At 47.7% G+C, this 12,422-nt stretch overlaps 1 protein-coding gene across 2 annotated transcripts in view; it reads right to left on the minus strand.

Moving 5' to 3' along the window:
* The window catches only part of WTIP (WT1 interacting protein), a 73,765-nt gene that overhangs the window by 29,476 nt on the left and 31,867 nt on the right, over positions 1-12,422 (minus strand). The window lies entirely within an intron of this gene.

A 12,422-nucleotide genomic window follows, 5' to 3' on the forward strand; every position in this document is an offset into this window, starting at 1 on the left:
CAAATGTACAAGCTTTTTACCCGGCCATAAACACAAAACAGTATACATTGTCCTTTCAGAAGAAAAGGTTTGCTGCTAAAATAGCAGAAGCCCTACGTAAATAACCAACATTCTTTCTGCCTGAGGTCACTGACTTGGCCTATTCAATTCCGGGCTAGTCTGGGATTTGACAATCTAAGCAGGGGAGAGGCCCTTTCCTTTTTTTTCAAAAGAATGCTGGGATTTTATTTGAAATTTAAACTCTTGCAAACAAAAGGTGGCATCGTATGCTGGAGGCCTATGAAGGTGGAGTACAGGATGTGTATTGTTTTCTCCCTTTACATGCGAGTCTTTCAGGAGAGAGCATTCAGAGCCTGTGAACAAATTGAATCAAATATATTATCATCAGGTAGGGCAGACACAGCAAGAGATGAACAAACACTTTGAAGAGATTAAGAGATGCAGGGAAAGCAAAAAAAAACCCCAACCCCCCCCCAAAAAAAAAGGTTTAAAATGATGGTTGAAATGATCACCTAAAGTAAATCACTTTTTCTAATCTTAATTGCAAATTCCTTCACCGTTTCAATTCCTATCCCAGTTCACATTTGTACACCAAGCAAGAGCTTTCCAGTGCAAATTAACTGTGCCTACAAAGTCAGCATTCATTCCCATTCTCTATCTCAAGCTGATCTGTCCTGGAGAGGCAGATGGCAGTTAACTATTTTTCCTCCTGCTGACTGCTGCCCAGCTCTCTGGGACGCTCACAAGCACACCCTGGGACAATGCAATTATCATTTCCATTTCTGGGCTGCCACCCAGGCCCTGCTCTGTGCCACCTCTCCAGTAGGGAGCCAGCTCCTGCCCCACAGATGTGCTGCCAGTACCACACGCTGCCCACCACAGATGACTGTGCAAAGCTGAATTTGCAGCTGGTGTAAATCGTGGCAGCAGCACGGAATTCACCGCCGTTTCTACGAGCTGCAGACCCACCCCAAGGCACTATCTCTGCCAGAAAAAGGTCTGCCTGTGCTATGCTAACGTGTGGTAAAATCCAGATGAAAACAAGGCACTTTGTCATTTTGACATGTTTGTAGCCCAGGGTAAACTCCAGGCTCTCCTCTGCAGTTTACCTTAACCTGCCAGGATGTCAAAATGAAGAACTTCATTATCTTCCCTAGGACTTTGCCTTGTGTCAGCTACCACACCGAAGGAAACAGCTCCAGAAAGTGAGCCCTTTGCTGCCAAACCCCTAGCCTTTCTGCACTGAGGAAGGTGGGATGCCTTGCCCTGATGCTCTGCAGCCTTCATACCATAGGCAGGGAGCTCAAGATTGGGTGGGGAGGACATGGAGGGTACATTTCTGCCCCAGCCTAGCTGCACGACTCAAACTGTCAGTCACCAGCAGGATTATGTAGGCAGATAGCTAACACCTTTTGTTACCTTGCTGGAAAACCCCATCTTTCTTGGCAGGGTATCCATAATCTCTGTGCCATGTTTACTCTAGTGTGGAATTCTCTCTTCCTTTCTCTCCCCTCCTACTCCTCAGTCAGGTTATTTAACCAAAAGGTTACTGAATGCTGCAGGGACAGGAAGATCTCTGACCTCTGGCACCCAGGCAAAGCGTTCCTGTGCAGCCCATGTTGTAAACTTAGAGCAGAGACTTTCAGGCTTCCACAGAACTTGCACAAGTTAAAACTGGCAGATGTTTCCTTTCTCTCTCACTTATGTATTTATTCCATCCCACACCTCCCATCAATTTCAGAGTTAAGGCATAAATTATTTCTACAGAGCCCCAACAGAAGAATTGATGTTGAAAAGGAGTTAGTAAAAGCTTATATAAGGGAAGCAGGTATTTTAAACCAGAAATACAACAGCCTGCATCAATCCAATAACTATGTTGGGCCTATATACTAGCACCTATCTTAAAATACACCTCTCAATAAGCAAACAGGGAAATGTAAAAGCTTCAATGAAGTTAAGATTTCCTATTCTCAGAGCAACACAGACCACTGGGTACAAACCAGGAGGGCCCCCCCCCGTCACTCAGCTAGCTGGGAGGGAAGGGGACACAGCTTCTCCCCCAAGGTAGCTTCCACTCTGGGCAGCTTTCATCATCTCATCACAGACTCTGCTTGGTCTCAGCAAAGAACACCACTTTGCCAGCTGCTGCCTTTAAGCCATGTTTAACAGAGTAGTTGTCTTATCACACTACCCTAGGGTGCCAGCACCAGCCCATTCTGTAGAAAAATTAACCCATCCCCAAAGTGCAGCCTCTTCCAGCCCAAGCCTTCCTGCCTCTGCCAGAAGCAGCCTTCCCCAGCAGCCTTGCTGGCTGCTACCCACGCAGTGTGCTGTGTGGTTGCCATTCAAGCTCCAGTAAGAATCACCATGGTGGCAGCAAGAAGGATCCATCCAGCACGGTACCCTGTCTCCAGCTTTGGCCAAGAGTAGAAGCTCACTGGGAAAAAGCATTAGAAACAGGGCTCACACAGATTGATGTGTTCCCAAGAACAACCTCTGGCTTCCAGCAGCCAGCACTTAAGGCCTTCCTGCACTGCAGGTTGCATCATAACTATTATGTTTAATAGCCTCGCTGGACCAATCCTTCTTTAATTTGTCTAATTCCTCCATGAGATCATTTATACTTTTGGCCTCCACACCATCCCTATGGCAGCTGAGCTCCACAATTTCATGACGCCTTGTATGAAGCATTCCCTTTTGTTTGTTTTAAATCTCTGCTGATCTCAAGCTTCTGTTGCATTCTAAAGAACAAAGCAGCCTCTACAGTCATCACCACCAGACTAGAGAAGAGCTTTGTAAGTCAAAGCCTGAAACCTCAGCCTTCAACTGCACCTGGAAATGAACAGGATGCAGATCACAGGCACAAGTGGTATTTTTATTGAGCAGCTTTTTTAGGCTCTGCTCAGGTCCTCTTTGGACAATAGAGAAGTGGACAAGTTTAAGTGGAAGTGATAGTCCCCTGCTCAAAAAATTCACCCTGTGTGTGTAAGCTCCCTGCAGGGAACATGACCAAGCCATCCAGCTCTGCACTGCCTGAAGTTAATGAGCAGATTAATGGGTGATAATTTCAATGGGAATACATCCAAAAGAAGCAGCCACCATACTCCACTAAGACTACAAGAAGAGCTGGAAAACAAAAAAAAGGGGGTGGAGGGGAAAGCAAGCTGTTTGGTCTCTATTACCATCTGAACATTCGAGGTAGGGTAAAAATCCACCAGAGACTCCACCTGACAAACTTAACCAGCAAAAGAAGGTAAACTTGTTGAATTGCGGGCACTGCAGACCTCTCACCATTGCTACCAAGTTCTCTCTTGCAAGTCATTATTCTCTTCCTCCTTCCAGTTCAGCCTCAACTCCAGATCATAGCCTAGCCTGGCTCTGAAGCAGAAATCAGAACTCTGATTAGGAGCTGCAATGGGAAGTCAGACTGCCAAGTGTCACCTCTGCAGCATCCATCACCTTCTCTCCCAAGACTATACATAAAGTATGTTGAAGACAAGGAGTGGACACAGCCCAGTCCTGTGACAACACGCCAGACAGCCCGGGGCAAGATGAGCCACTTCCCTGAGCTGCCTTCTGCCTTGCCTCAGAAAAACAAGAATGGATTTGCAGAGGAGCAGTTCACTTTCTTCCTGCCAGCAGCATGGCTTGTGTCAGCACCTCGGTGTGAGCAGCATCAAAGGGTGCTGCTGCTGAACCCGAACCCAGCAGCAGTGCCCCAGCTGAGTCACATCCAGAAAGCGCTCAGCAGCCAACACCAAAGGCACCCACACGCTCGGGAAGTTAGCCTCACGGTGCTCAGTCCACACTCCCCTGAGATAAATCTTCACAATACAGCGAGATTGGTGAGACCCACGGTGCCCAGAGATGGCATCTTGAGCAACAGCTCCAGCTTCTCTCTTTGTGGGGGAGTAAGTGTTGGGGAGCGGTCCTGGGGAGCAGATGTGCTAAGAAAGCTTATAAAGGTTAGCACACAGCGCAGAAACACCTTGAAACTCTCAGAATGGCAAAGGATTAAAAGATTTTGCCAGTTCCGAAGCACATTCTTTGTGTTTACATCATTTAGCAGTGCAGAGACACAACTCTTCTCTTGCTCACATTGGTGAACTGATTGCCGCTGATGTTAACAAAGTTACTTCAGATTTATTCTGTGTAACTTTGAACAAACCCTCAGTTTTAGACGTTCCAGTCTGCTTTGCTGTAAATAAGCCAAAGCTGAACATTACAGTTGCACTGAATTACTGAAATGAACTGGGGCTTGCCCAGCCCAATCTGAAATGTAACCAAAAACCAGCCCTCCAAACCAGCCTGTCCTGGATGTTTTGCAGTGGACAGACCACAGCTTTCTGCACCATGTCACACTAGAACGACAACCACAAGCGGGTTCCAAGACAGAGATCTGAATAGGTAGGACTCCTGATGGTGCACTCACATCCTCTGGCTCCCAGGTACAATAAGGATATTGTTCCTTTAATGCTTAGCTTTCCTTTTAAGAAGTATGTGAGATTTCAGCCAATTCTCCCCAACGATTAGTTCAGGATGAATGTACTTAACTCAGGATTCAGCTGGAAAGAGCCCAAGTAGATGCAATCAATTTTCCACTAAATCCACTTCCTTCCTCTCTTCCCTGCCCAGCATGAGACATCAGCTCACCACTACAGCCAGTGGTGACTAAGACAATGAAAACCTCTGCTTTCAGCCATGCTCCTATCAAACTTGGCGATTCCTTCTTTTGATTTTCCCCTGGTTTTCTGTTTTCACACATCCTGTTCATCAGCTCAACATCTGGGCTAGGTGGGAAAGCAGCTATACAGCAAACATGGAAAGGCAAACCACAGCCTCCAAATATATTGGCTGCTGCAAGCCCTAAGTTCCCCATTCCAAACTGCACACCTTCACTGACAGAGGATGGCTTTCCATGGAACTGAAACCTCAAGGAGGTTTCGGTGTGCAGGTGCCAGCATCCCTCCTGTGCCACATTCATCTGTACACCAAATTATCTTCCCCACCATCCTCTAAATACCACAGGACTCCTGAGATACTAGCCACCAGCTGCTTTACATGCAGCAGCCCCATGCAGCAGGGCCTGAAGAAGAGTAGTTGGCAGCACAGGGATGATGAGAAAAAACAAGTATCAGTTGAAGATCAAGGCTTAGAAAACATCATCTCTGGCTCCCACCTCCATGCCTTCTGAAGAGTTCAAATGGATGACTTCCATCCTCATTTCCCCAAGCACAGGCACACTCTTTTGTTATGAAACTTGTAGAAACAGCAAACAAGTCCTAGGGACTGTGTGTTCCTTGGGCTTTCCTCCTCTAGAACAGTGCCCTCCGAGCTGCTTTTGCTCAGTGCTTCCCTATCAGTAAAACACTTCTGAGAATCTTCTTGCTCCACATTTGAGCATCCCCAGACCATGTAGATTTATTTATTTATAAATGTATGTACATCTACCACTGAAATAATTCCTTCCTGTACCCCAGTTCATCACTTAGACTGGATATTAAAAAGAAATTCTTTACAGTGAGGGTGCTGAGACATTGGAACAGGCTGCCCAGGGAGGCTGTGGGTGCCCCCTCCCTGGAGGTGTTCAAGGCCAGGCTGGATGAGGCCTTGAGCAACCTGGGCTGGTGGGAGGTGTCCCTGCCCATGGCAGGGGGTTGGAACTGGATGATCTTGAAGGTCCCTTCCAACCCAAACCATTCTGTGATGCTATGAATCTTGAACACTCTCTATGGTATATCCACCTCTTTGGGGACTGCTGCTCTAGAGACCACTGGACTGCCAGTACTGATTCAGCAAATTGTTTCCATGGGTCTGAATTTACAGTGCTGTGGTTCCTAAGGCTGGTAATCCACTGACTCACCCAAATCAGTTATTTGCATTATTTCCAGGAAAAAAAAAGTATAAATTGCAGAGAGTGCAGTTGGAAGAGTGTCAGCAGCCAGCACCCAAGCAGCCAGCTGAGTTAGGTGAGCGTGGCTCTATGACTACACCAAATTTAAGGTGAGGAAACACCAGACTTCATGTTTTAAAACATATTGACAGACAGACATTGAGACACAGCAGTCAGTAATGAGTAAATGATTGCTAAATCCATTCCTGCTTTTAAATATGTATTGAGTCAGATGCTGCCACTCAGCACAGGTACAATTAACAGCACCAGCAGGTGTGAGTGGCTGTCTCCTGCATGTGCACTGGCAGAACATGGCTGCTGTGGTGTCCACAAGCAAAGCTACTCTGCAACCTTACCTGCCTTTCAGACTAGGACAAGGAATGAGCTCACCTAGGGCAAACCACCCCACACCACCACTCATGCCAGTGTGATGGGAGCAGGCTCCCAGCTAGGAGCTCATGCTGCTCTCCATGCAGTCAAGAACACCTCAGCACTAACCGAAACTGGATTTGGCCACAAGTGCTGATAGATCTAAAAAGCCCCAGCAGCAGTTCTGGTCAAAGGCAGGATTTTTTCAGGAAGTTAGATATTTATTGGAAGGGTGAAAAATATTTTAAATAATCTGTTTTCTGGCTAAGATCAAATTGAGTTTATTCCTGTGCTGAGTTTTGAGGGAGAGAGGCAGAGAAGAGTGGCTGGGAATAAGAGCTGTTCCCTACCTGGGTTAAAACCAAGCTAGAATGTCCTGAGAAGTCCAAGGTTAGGAGAAATCACCCACTGCTGGGAAACAACTCCAGAAAGTGACTTGTAGAAGTCCATTTACAAGAAGCAAGCTGGCCATTCTGTAACTGCAAATAAGCACAACATCCATCTGCTGTCAAATACCAGGGGTCACCAAAGCACTTTCCTTGGTGCCCAAGGACAGCCTCCTGCAGCTATCACTGGCCAGTCCTCCTGGGTCCTGTCATTTCAATGAGAAAAATTTATGGTTGTTTATGTAGGCTTCGTGCCAAGCCTGTTTCTCTGATAAGCTTCTCTGCTGCATTTGTGTCTCACATCCGATTTAGCCCTCTGAATGCTGGAGACAGCATTCCTTGGATACTTAAAATAAATTAGAAACATAACATTGGGCTTGGACGGAGGAATGGGAACGTTACTCACGTGGCCCAGGAACTGAGGGCTCTGGGGAGTGGTGCTGGGAAAGTAGCCTTAAAAATTCTTCCATTAGACCCTGCAGTCAGTGATATATATATAATCCTGCAACTGGCCCTGCATCAACTGCAAAGATGCACCACTGGAGCAAGCAGCGCTTTTCTTTCAGCAGCACGCTGCAGCAGCTGCATGGCCTGGCTGCCAGGCACTGCAGCTGTGTCCTCCAGCAAATGCATCTCCTTGTGATACAACAACAATTGTTCAGTAATTTACATAACTTCTCACTCTGACCTCAAGATTCCCACATGATTTCCAACTATTAATGAAATCAGCAGGGTGTCACCCGTGTGAGCTAGGTGAGAATTATGGCCACGTGGACAAAGCCAGATGGGCCAAGGGATCTGCCCCAGACGACAAGGAAGCCTGCAGCAGGAGGGGTAAAGCCCTGTCCTCTGATTCACAAAGCTGATTTACCCCCTGCATGACCACCAACCTAGCAATCCTCTCAGCCAAGCCTTTCTTCTCCCCTGTTGCTTGCCAGGACCCTCTGCCAGAAGGCAGTCTGCAAGGCACGGTGCTAAAGTTTGCTGCCACTGTGCCTTTTAAAAATGTGAAGACAAAGTTTAACAAAACCAACACATGATCTGTTTTGTTTTTCATGTGGTAAGGGTCTTTGGAAGAAAAAGCATCCTTAAGGTGAAGAGTGGTAGCAGCTACCTTTGATCTGTGGAATTCACTTGCCTGACAAACCCCTGGCTGCTTGCTGGTGTGGAGTATCAGGGAGTCTTCAGGCCACAGAGACAAGAACAGTTATTAAGGATGAGGTGGTAACCCAGCCTGGATAGGAGACAAGGGTGAGGTGCAGAGCAAGAGAGTCCTTTTGTTACATGAGGATAAAGCTAAGAGAAGCAGCAAAACCAGACTGTCACTTCACACCATGTCCTTTGCAAGGACTTCTGTCCTCGTTAGGAAGGGCTGGCAGGGCAGCAGTGAGGGGAGAGAAGTCCTGCCACTGACTGCATTTTGCTGGCGAGGAAGCACAGGCTGAACTTTCCAGGTCTGCCAAGTGACACAATCTTGCCCCTTTGGTAAGGGGATGATGAGGAGTAGCAGTGAGGAAGCCCTCAGACCCTGGGAACATGGGGACCCAGGAAAAGCCCAAGATGTGTGTAACAAGCCACAAGAGGAAATGACCAGGGCACACTAGGATTTCAGAGAGTGCCAAGGCAGAGGGGCAAGCTGTTTTCTGGAGAAAAAAGTCCTAACATGCAGTTAAGATCTTTTCTGAAGAAATCCACTGTGCTGGTTTGAAAGGAAGGACAAGAGATGCCCAAACAGTCTGAGATCCTCAGCAGCAGAGCAGGCAGATGCCAGAGCAAACGTAGGCAGGAAGAAGGAAGAAGAAAAAGCCAAGGGAGATGGCAGGCTGGTCTTCCCTTCACAGAAGATGCATCAGAGACAAAAACTGCATTTCAATCCTCCCAAGCCACCAGGAAAACTATCAGGTACTGGTGGCCCACAGACCACACTTTGGGTCAGCAAGAGCAGTGAGAGCCTCACATCCAAAGGGCAGCACACAGAAGAGATGAAGATTCAGCCCAAAGATAGGAGGGTATCCAGGTGGCACATTCAAAGGGGAGGCTAAACTCCTGAGCATGGATGTTTGTGTACATGAACAGGTTTCTGTGTGAGGAATCAATTTATTGAGAGAGGCACTGGAAAAGAAATTATCAGTTGGTTGGAGGAGGATTTACTGAGTGCTGAAGGACAAAACTAATTAACAGGCACATGTGGAGATAGAGCTGATTTATTGCTGAAGAAGTGGTGATAATCCAGATTAAATTAGAAATTATTTCAGAGAGCTACAGCATCCTGGGGCCCAGCTTTCAGCTCAAGGATATCACTAAAGCTTTGGCTGGGCACTTTACAAAATGCATAGGGATAACATACAGCAGAGAGTCAGTCATTAAAATCCCAGGGAGCCAGCTACCTGCATCTCCTTTCATTCATTTCCTTCACTTTCTTCATTCTCTCCTTCTTCCTTTTTTTCTTTAAGGTAATACTTACAAAATTACAGAACCTGGCAACAGGAAATAGAAACATCTGTTGATCATGTCAGTGACTTGCCTGCACTCCTCTCTGGATTATCTGGAATTCTTCCCTTTTGAGAGATGAACTCAACAGCAGCCCAAGGGAAGCTTTTCTTTTGGAGAAGCTGAGATGTTCCAAGAAAACATTTTAAATAGGCAGAGTGGAAAGCAAGGAAGGGGTGTGGGGGGGTGGGGGGGGAAGAAGAGCAGACCCCTGAGATGTGGGCTTCAGACTAAGACAATAGAGAGCTGCAGATAGCAGATGCTGATAAGGAAGCAGGGGAATGTTAGCAAATCTTGTTACACTAAACAATAGGTGGCATTCCAAACACACACAGCTATGCAGGGAAGTGATTAAGTTCTTTGTGTGTTTTTTTTTTACAGAGAAATAAAAAGCAGAGGCAGAAACCTTGTTAATTAGGGTATATTTTTCTTGTTGGTGTTCTTTATGTTGTTTCCAACCCCTGAAAGGATTGCAGGTGCTGGCAGTGATTGGTTCCACATTATGAATACACAAATACTGTGGGAGGAATACATCTCAGGGCAGTCAATCAACACAGAGGAGTTTCTTTCCATCATTAGTTACCAGGCAATCTCCCCCAATTAAAGTAAGCAAAAGCTGAAATAATTGATAGAAGAATGCAATGAATACCTTCCAGGGAAACAAGGAGACAGAAACAAACCACCAGCCAACTGATGATTGCATGCCCTCTGATAATCAGAATTAGGGAAAGGAAATGTTTTCCATTTCTCTGTTAGCTACCTATCAACCCCTCCCTTGTCTGGCAGTCAGCCTCCAGGCCTACCAACAGGAGCTGCTGAAGCAGTCCTCAGACAAGAGTGGTACTCTGCACTAAGAGCACAACAGCTCAGCTTCAAGCACATGTATCTTCAAGAGATGACCCCATGAGAGGTGCCCATGGAAACAAGGCCCAGGACTGGGTCAGACAGATGAGCCACCCTTAAAAACCCAACCCTGTTCACTCCTAGAGTTGAACTCAAGTCATTAGTCACAGAACTCAAAGCCTCTCATGACCTAACACCTGGGAGCATTGTCCATGGGCTGGGCTATTTATCTGAAGCAAGCACACTGAGCAGTGCCCTGCTGGACGAGCAGAGCAATGAAGAGAAACCACTTGTAATGGGTTGGGGCAGGTCCCCTCCCCACCACAGGCAGAAATAACGACTCAGGCAAACGGATTGCAAAAGTGATGAAAGTTTAAATAGAAAGCAGTGAATGTTACAGAGAACCCAAAGCGCAGTGACAAAGAAAGATCCCATCCCCACCTGAGGGTGCATGCAAAACCCCCAGGGCTCCTTCTTCCCCCTCCCTCTGCTGGGCTAGTCTCAGCTGGCCAGGCCTGAGACTGCCCATCCCCCTGTGGCCTTGGGCCCAATCAGGCCCATGGCCGGGAGATCTCTCCCCCAGTTACCAAGTCTCGGAGAGGGAAGGAAAGAGAGAGTGCCAGACTCCGCACTGGATCTTATAGTGGTGCAAAGAATTATGGTAGGAAATACACAATTTCCTGTGTCCATCCCTCTGGGCTGGACTTCTGGACACAGGAAGTGAATGCACCAGGGGGGCACCCAGCTCAAACTACAACACCACTAAATACCTCCCAAAATATCAACCCCAACTAAATGCATTCTGAAGAAAGAAGAGTTTCCTGTGTCAGTCCCACCTCAAACATTTCTGATTAGCCTTTTCCCATCCCATCCTTTTTTGGTTTTTTCTAAAGCCTGGATGTTATCAGACTGGCCATGCATCAAGATAAAGGAAACATTCTTCTGCCAATTGGTACCTGAAGGTACTTGGGTTCCCCCACGGGCTGGCATCCAAGTTTGACTCTCAGTTACCAGCAGACAAGATTACATTCCTGTGCTGAGACTCATTCATGGTTCAGAGCCTTGAGCAAAGTGAAGCCGAACCGTCTGAGGCCAGCTGTCATCTCTGCCCTCCAAGTGCCTCTCCAAGACAGCACCTCCCTTCCCAAGAGTTCTGCACTAATGGGTTTGTCTGGGGCTGCAGTTGCAGACATACCTGAAATAGCTTTGACACATCTGTCTTGCTAGGTGCTAAAATGGAAAGCATGGAGCAAAGCATGGGGCGAAGCACAGGCTGAGGCTTCTCCCAGAGAAGCAGAAGGACTCAGGCAGAGCTCTGCTCTCCTCAGCAGCACCACAAGCCTGCACAACCTGTGGCAGTCCCAGCAGCACAGACAGCAGACCCCTTCTTTAGCTCCTTGCTAACCCAACTCCTGGCTCTTCCTGTGACTCACACCTCACAATGACTGCCCCACAAGCAGTGCATCAGCTCCACTTCTGGTTGGGAAGCACCAAAGGCTCAGGTGGCCACAAATGCAGCCCCAGCGTGGGGTCTGAGCTGGGGATGAGCAAGGACTGCGGTCATGCAAGCTGAGGGCACCCAGCTCTACCGCTCCAGGCCACAGGGGTCGAGGAGGAATGTTCCCACATGCACGGCACTGAATCACCAGCCAGCTTGTCTTCCCCCTGAGCACCAGGTATTAGCCAATGGCTCTGGCAGGATTACAGACCCCAAATCCCAAAATTCCAGTCTGCTCCTGCCTGCCAGTATGTGGTTAGAAAGCAGCAGAGCACAGCGTGCAAGGACATCAGCTGCCCAGCAGACTTCCACTGCACACCAATGCGCCCCTCACAGCAGTACTCATTAGCTCCTCTCCCTGAAGTGCTGTGAAGTCTCCAACAAGGGCCACAAGAATGATCAGAGGACTATATGATACACCCCTGCCATGTGAGGAAAGGCTGAGGGAGCTGGGGTTCAGTCTGTAGAAGAGAAGGCTTAGGGGGAGACCTTATTGCTATGGACCAGAACATAGAGGGTGGCTACCAAGAAGATGGAGACTCCCTTTTTACAAAGAGTCTCATGGCACAGACAAGAGGTCATAGGGTCAAGCTACTGCTGGGGAGATTCCCACTGGACTCCAGAAGAAAATGTTTCCCCATGAGCACAGTCAGACATGGGAATCATCTCCCAGGGAAGCTGTGGATTGTCCTCCATGGGACAGTTTGAAGATTCAGCTTGCCAGGGGACTGGGCCAGCTCATTTCAACTAGACCAGCAGCTAGAAAGGTTGGAGCAGATGATCCTTGGGGTCCCCCCTCCAACCTGACACGTGTTCTTACTGTGGTGTGTTCTTACTGTGTTTCCTTGGTGCTCCTCATGGCTGCATGAAGCAGTGGCAATCAGATGAACAGACACTGAACCTGCAACTGAGTCATCTAAGAGTCATCCACGAGGTACTAAAG

The sequence above is a fragment of the Dryobates pubescens genome, chromosome 19 (assembly GCF_014839835.1).
Source record: "Dryobates pubescens isolate bDryPub1 chromosome 19, bDryPub1.pri, whole genome shotgun sequence".
NCBI classification, from domain to species: Eukaryota; Metazoa; Chordata; class Aves; order Piciformes; family Picidae; genus Dryobates; species Dryobates pubescens.